Here is an 8,060-nt window from a genome sequence, read left to right on the forward strand (position 1 = left end):
ACTTTTCCGCTAGTGGGGAAAATCTGTATGATTTCAATTCGTTGCTCAACATTACAGAACCTTGATGTTACAGCCATGTTATCTTTGCTCTGACTTCGTCATCAAATGTTCAACTTTAAAAAAAGAAATGCTGATAATTACTTGACGCACTGACAGGGATGGAACGTTTCGATTTTGATACCGTGCACATATTCGCATCTCGTTCATTCTGCAACAGAATTTCATGGGATTATACGTGCAGACTAACAAACTTAATCACCATCTGAAACTTTTGTAATAGAAGACTGACGCAAGTGATATTGCAAGTGATCTGTAGGACAGAAGTGAAATGGGTCAATAGAGCAACACATTTCCAATCAGAGCAGAAATAGATGACAGATACAGAATGAATCACCTTTAGTTTCTTAACAGCTCCAATTCCCACCACTTTGCCCTTTCATCCTCATCTCAAGTGTGTCAGCCCACGGTGCCACAGTGGTTGGTACTGCTGCCCCAGAGAGGCAGGGACTGGGTTCAATTCCCAAGTTAAGTCACTGTCTGTGTACATCCTCCCCGTGTCTGCATGACTTTCCTCCGGCTGCTCTGGTTTCCTGCCACAGTGCAAAGATCTGCGGGTTAGGTTGATTGATCGTGATAAATTGATCTTTAGTGTCAGGGGACCAGCAAGGGTAAATGCCTGGGGTTATGGGAAAAGTGGATAAAAGCAATTTACTGCGCATGCTTGAATCTGAAACCAAAAGAGAAAACTCTGGAAAATCTCAGCATGTCTGCCAGCATCTGTTAGCAGAGAAAAGAGCTGACGTTTCGAGTCCAAATGACTCTTTGTCAAAGCTCGATGGGCTTATGGGCTTTGACAAAGGATCACCTGGACTCGAAACGTCAGCTCTTTTCTCTCCTTACAGACCGGCTGAGATTGCCCAGCCTTTTCTATTTTGGTTATGGGGAAAGTACCTGGGTGGTATTGTGGTTGGTGCAGACTCGATAGGCCGAATGGCCTCCTGATGCAATGTGGGATTCCAAATCTGTCCGGCATTCCACATGATCACAAACCTTATCTTCCTTTTGTACCGCTCTCACTTTCCATGTCTGTGAACTGTATTGAAATCTGTAACATCGCTAACTTATTTCCAGTTCTGATGGAAGTTCAGTGAACTGAACAGTTTAACGTTTCTCTCGCTACAGATTGGGTCTGACCCTCTAAGGATTCAACACATTTTGTCTATATTTCAATGAGAGCAAGAGACGTCTGGTTGATTGCCCTGTGTCCAGGTTTTCTGACACTGATTTCCACAGTACACTGGTCAGAATGTTTGTTTCAATTTGAAATTACCCGGTTTGATTCTACGTGGAAGAATTACACTGACATTCTTCCGGGAAGATGGTGACATAATTGTAAAGTCAGTCGAGTACGGATCCCGAGGCCCAGGAACACAGGACCAGATCCCACCACAGCCTAAAACTGAAATTGAAGTGACAGTTAATCCTACATATGAAATTTTTTTCTGAATGTCGTGAGTACTCATCTTTCCCCTTACAGAAGGAAATCTGCTTTCCTTACCGAGTCTGGCCAACATGAGGTTCCAGATCCACAACAATGTTATTGACTGCTAACTGTTCTATGAAATGGTCCAACAAAATACTGAGTTCAGGGGGAAATATGGATGGCCAACAAATGCTGGCATTGACAACGAAATATATATTGCATTAGTAATATTTTATGAAATGATTAACTCTCATTTTGTTTCATTTCATGTCAGACATATCCTGGTGTCTTATTACTTAAAACCTCAGCCCTGCAACTATTGAAACAGGTAAGGTGCAGTCAGAGAAAACTGATCCACTGTGGCCCAAAGACAAGATGTTGCTGTTGTTTCAAATTCCACCTCAAAACAGAAAATGTTTTTAACACTCAGAAGGTCAAACACGTTTATGAAAAGGGAAACAGCGTGAATGTTTCAGGTCGCTGACCTTTTACCCAAACTGTAAGAGATTAGAGATTTCATGGTTTACAAACTAATACAAAGTAGTGGAAAATAGAGAGTGAGGGGAGGAAAGACCAAACAGTCCCGTGATAGTATGTCAGGCTGGAGTGATTGAATGACAATGAAGATGACTAATGTTTCCACTGACGCAATTTCCGAGATCTGGATTCAAATATCACGTGAAATGAAAAGAAAACACGCTGAATAAACACTAAACTTCTCGCCTTTCAGTGAACTGGAGGTAGTTTTCATTCATAAACCAGCAACAGTGAGATTAACAAAGCGTGATGGAGAAAGTTAGAGTGGTGACACTACCAGAGGAATGAAAAACTGGAAATGGGCAAAGATTAAAAACATCTGTACCCAGGGCTCGAACCCACAACCCTGCCATCAAGAGTTGCATGATTGATCGACTAAGCTAGCCAAGCACATGGGCCAACTACTATTCCCAAATTCGTGGAGAGAAGTATGTTCTGTTTCCATCTGATGTCTCTCCTTGTTCTGATTGCAAAGTTCACAAATGAATCGACCTACAGAATCCCCAAGATTACAATGCATTCCTCCCAATCATCAATGAAATCCTTCTCATCTTCCAGACATTGCCAACTCCTCTTGCATCTTTTACCTTAATATGTCTGTTATAAATACGACATGCTGTGGAGATGCCGGCGTTGGACTGGGGTAAACACAGTAAGAAGTTTAACAACACCAGGTTAAAGTCCAACAGGTTTATTTGGTAGCAAAAACCACACAAGCTTTCGAAGCTCTAAGCCCCTTCTTCAGGTGAGTGGGAATTCTGTTCACAAACAGAGTTTATAAAGACACAGACTCAATTTACATGAATAATGGTTGGAATGCGAATACTTACAACTAATCAAGTCTTTAAGAAACAAAACAATGGGAGTGGAGAGAGCATCAAGACAGGCTAAAAAGATGTGTATTGTCTCCAGACAAGACAGCCAGTGAAACTCTGCAGGTCCACGCAACTGTGGGCGTTACAAATAGTGTGACATGAACCCAATATCCCGGTTGAGGCCGTCCGCGTGTGTGCGGAACTTGGCTATCAGTTTCTGCTCAGCGACTCTGCGCTGTCGTGTGTCGCGAAGGCCGCCTTGGAGAACGCTTCCCCGAATATCAGAGGCCGAATGCCCGTGACCGCTGAAGTGCTCCCCAACAGGAAGAGAACAGTCTTGCCTGGTGATTGTCGAGCGGTGTTCATTCATCCGTTGTCGCAGCGTCTGCATAGTTTCCCCAATGTACCATGCCTCGGGACATCCTTTCTTGCAGCGTATCAGGTAGACAACGTTGGCCGAGTTGCAAGAGTATGTACCGTGTACCTGGTGGATGGTGTTCTCACGTGAGATGATGGCATCTGTGTCGATGATCCGGCACGTCTTGCAGAGGTTGCTGTGGCACGTGAGAACACCATCCACCAGGTACACGGTACATACTCTTGCAACTCGGCCAACGTTGTCTACCTGATACGCTGCAAGAAAGGATGTCCCGAGGCATGGTACATTGGGGAAACTATGCAGACGCTGCGACAACGGATGAATGAACACCGCTCGACAATCACCAGGCAAGACTGTTCTCTTCCTGTTGGGGAGCACTTCAGCGGTCACGGGCATTCGGCCTCTGATATTCGGGTAAGCGTTCTCCAAGGCGGCCTTCGCGACACACGACAGCGCAGAGTCGCTGAGCAGAAACTGATAGCCAAGTTCCGCACACACGCGGACGGCCTCAACCGGGATATTGGGTTCATGTCACACTATTTGTAACGCCCACAGTTGCGTGGACCTGCAGAGTTTCACTGGCTATCTTGTCTGGAGACAATACACATCTTTTTAGCCTGTCTTGATGCTCTCTCCACTCCCATTGTTTTGTTTCTTAAAGACTTGATTAGTTGTAAGTATTCGCATTCCAACCATTATTCATGTAAATTGAGTCTGTGTCTTTATAAACTCTGTTTGTGAACAGAATTCCCACTCACCTGAAGAAGGGGCTTAGAGCTTCGAAAGCTTGTGTGGCTTTTGCTACCAAATAAACCTGTTGGACTTTAACCTGGTGTTGTTAAACTTCTTACTATAAATACGACAGCCAGGGGTGAAGCCACTCAGTATTTACACTGGCAAACTGTCTCCCAGTTGCAGACTTTTCAATGGGATCACCTTTCATTCTGAACTACAGAGACAACGTACTCATCCAACTGAATCTCTCCTCCCAGGCCAACAGCCTCATCACAGGAATTATTCCAGTGGACCTTGCTTACTCACAAACAGCGAGAGAATAGAGGAAACAAATAACAAACAGTGATCAGTGCACAGACAGATAGACTGAAAGAAACTGCGACAAGTATAGAGTGACTAAAAGGAGACAGAGAGTGGGGCAGGCATGCACAACCCATGAATAATACTGCAGAATCCCTACAGTGCAAAGGGAGGCCATTTGGCCCATCGAGTCTACACCGTAACAATCCCACACAGACAGTATCCCTACTACTCCATGCATTTACCTAGCTAGACACGAAGGGGCAACTTAGCATGGCCAATCCACCTAACCTGCAAATCTTTGGATTTTGGGAGGAAACTGGATCACCCAGAGATAACCCACGTAAACATGGGGAGAACGTGCAAACTCCACACAGACAGTGACCCTAGCGGTGAATCGAATGCGAGTCCCTGGTGCTCTGAAGCAGCAGTGATAACCACTCAGCCACCGTGACGCCCAATTAGCACCACTTACCTGATGAAGGTGCAGTGCTCTGGAAACTTGTGATACCAAAAAAGACTGATGGACTTTAACCTGGGGTTCTGAGACTTCCCCCTGTGCCCACACCAGTCCAACGCCACATCATGAATATACACATAGCAGCTGTCTGAACCCACAAGCACGGGGTCCTCTGAATTGGTGGATAGGGTAAAGTGAATATCCACAAGCGGGTTCCACATTTGGAAAATGTCTTGATTTACTTGTGAAATGTTATGTTGATAGAATCCACGCAACGTGTTCTCAGTTTCTCAAACCAAACCCCATGGAAACCAATTCCACGTGCAAGGGAAATAACAGAACAAACCCAATGGTTTGGCCTATCGGAAACAGCAGCCAAAATGAGGGCTTGCGCGGGGGAACCCGGACCTCTTGCAAGCTTGTGGATTTTAACACCCAAAACGAGAATCATGCCCCTCGATCAACGAACCACCGACAGGCAAGCTATTCAAGTTGTTCCATTTGCATTGCCATCCAAAGCTGAAGAGACATCTGCAGTGAAAGGTGAAAGTGCTGAAAAAATGCAGTCAGGCCGCGTGTGTGCACAGGAAAACAAAACTCAACTTTCACCTCCCTAATGTTGAACTTAAACTGGAAATGGTTAGAAATATAGGGAGCATTAAAGAAGTGATATCCAGGAGGGAGGAAACAGAACAACATCTCATGAGGTGGAATTCAGGAGAGATTAAATAAGAGAAACAAAAAATCTCAAAGTGATTACACCTCAGAATGAAGCCATTCTGAAGTTCTTTACATGAATCGTGTGCTGTGAATAATGGAAACCTGTGGATGTACTGCACATAGATTACACATCTGCCACATTGATCTGGTTGGGGTTTTTTTTAAAGTAGAAGCTCCAGTTCGGAACAAAGGAACTAAGTTCAGAAGTAGGTAAATTCACCACTTCGTGCCTGCTCCGGCATTCAATCAGTTCCTGGCTGATATCTCCCTGGTCTCAAATCCACATCCCCACCTCTTCCCTTATCTCCTAATTCATTTTGTATTCGAAATATTTCTGTCTCCTTCTTGAAACCTTTGCATGATTCAGACTCCACCGTGCTGTGGCAGCGAGTTCCACAAATCCACGACCGTCAGCGATATGTTGTTCCTCAACATCTCAGTTTTAAGTCTACTGCCTCTCAACCTATACATGTGATACTAGATTGGTTCCATTCCTTCCGCACAGAAGCTGTCAGATCAGGTGAAATTTTCCAACACTTTCTGGATTTTTTTCAAATTCCAGCATTCATAGTATTTTGTTTTTATATACGTGTGACCTCTTGTTCTCGATTGCCCAATAAGAAGAAACATTTTGTCAGCATGTACTCTATCAAACCCGTTTAGAATTTTATATACCTCGATCACTTCAGCATCCTGTGGGACGATTTCACCTCAGTGTCGATTTCATGTCCCAGCGAACTCCCAGCGACTGTATACCACTGTGCCCCCACCTAGAAGACAGAGGTAGCAGCATTGTGTTATACATTCGGGGGGAGCTGCACTGGGAGTCCTTAATGTCGACTCTTGATCCGATAAATTCTCATAGCTTCAGGATAAACATGGGCAAGGAAAATACTTACTGATTGTCACGCACCGTCCTCCTTTGGCTGATGAATCAGTATTCCTCCCTGTCGAACAACACTTGGAGGAAGCACTGAGGGTGACAAGGGTGCAACATGTACTCTGGATGGGGTATTTCAATGTCCACCACCAGAGTGGCTCAGTAGCAGTACTACTGTCCAAATGGTCGGGTCCTAAAAGAAATAAATGCGAGACTGGGTCTGCAGCAGGTTGTGAACAAGAGGAAATAACATACTTGCACTCATCCTTACTAATCTGCCGGCTGCAGATATATCTGTCCATGACAGTATCTGTAAGAATAACTACCGCACAGTCCTTGTGGAGACGTAGTCTCGCCTTCATATTGATAAAACCTCCATCGGGGCTATCACCATGCTAAATTGGACACACTTCGAACCGATCCAGGATCTCAAGACTATGCATCCAGAAGGCGCTATGGACGATCAACAGTAGAGGATTGTACTCCAGCACAATCTTTAATCTCATGGTCCGGCAAATGCCCCCCTCAACAATCACCATCAAGACTGGGGATCAACCCTTGTTCAAAGGAGAGTGCAGGAGGGCATGGCAGGAGCATAACCAGGAACCTAAAAATAAGGTGTGAACCTGGTGAAGTTCATAAACAGGACTACTTGCATGCCAAATGTCAAAAAAAGCAAATGATAGACAGAGCTAAGCTCTCCCACGACCAACAGTTGAGATCTAAGCTCTGCAGCCATTCCACATCGATCGAGAATGGTGGTGGACAATTAAACAACTCACTAGAGGAGCAGGCTCCACAAATATCCCCATCCTCAATGATGGTGGAGCCCAGCACATCAGTGGAAAAAATAAGGCTGAACTATTTGCAGAAATCTTCAGCCAGAAGTGCCGAGTGGACGATCCATCTCGGCCTCCTCCAGTGGCCCCTAGCATCTCAGATGCCAGTCTCCAACCAATTCGATTCACTCCACGGTTGGAGGCATTGGATGCTGCAAAGGGAATGAGCCCTGATAACATTCCGGCAATAGTGCTGAAGACTTGTGCTCCAGAGTTTGCCGCTCCCCTTGCCAAGCTTTTACCGTACAGTTACAACAGTGGCATCTCCCCAACAATGTGGAAAATTGCCCAGGTAAGTCCTGTATATAAAAAGCAAGACAAATCCACCCCAGCCAATTACTGCCCAATCAATCTTCTCTCACTCATCAGTAAAGTGATGAACGGATCATCAGTATTGCTAACAAGCAACACCTCGTCAGTAAAACTCTGTTTCCGTTTTACCAGGATCATTCAGCTCCTGTCGTCACGACAAGCCTTGGTCCAAACAAAGGAGCTGAATTCCAGAGGTGAGTTGAGAGTGACAGCCCTGGACATCAATGCGGCATTGGACTGAGGGTTGGACTTCCCATGTGTAACTTGCAGCCATTAACTGAACGAAAAGATAGGCTCCAGTGAGAATTGAACTCGCGACCCCTGGTTTACTAGACCAGTGCTCTAACCACTGAGCTATGGAACCAATCGTTAGCAGTGCCCCTGCAATAAATGCATACTAATCAGAATCACACTGCAGGTACACGGTCAGCATTGGTCACTTCAAGTAACTGGCACATGTCAAATTCTGTCCATTTCAATCCACACATTTTAACTCCCTGCTCTCCCGCTCAGACAGTTCCACTTCCATCAAATATCACTCGGCTAAAACTGACTATATTTTTAGCTGAGTAATATTTGATGGAAGTGGAAATGTCTGAG

General features: G+C 45.0%; 1 non-coding gene across 1 annotated transcript; it reads right to left on the bottom strand.

The window, feature by feature from the left end:
- Positions 1-7,751: 7,751 nt before the first annotated feature.
- trnat-agu (transfer RNA threonine (anticodon AGU)) lies at positions 7,752-7,824 on the bottom strand. Its single transcript has one exon. It is a non-coding gene; the product is annotated as a tRNA-Thr (tRNA).
- Positions 7,825-8,060: the final 236 nt, after the last annotated feature.

This window comes from Mustelus asterias, chromosome 30 (genome assembly GCF_964213995.1).
Source record: "Mustelus asterias chromosome 30, sMusAst1.hap1.1, whole genome shotgun sequence".
In the NCBI taxonomy this organism is placed as follows: domain Eukaryota; kingdom Metazoa; phylum Chordata; class Chondrichthyes; order Carcharhiniformes; family Triakidae; genus Mustelus; species Mustelus asterias.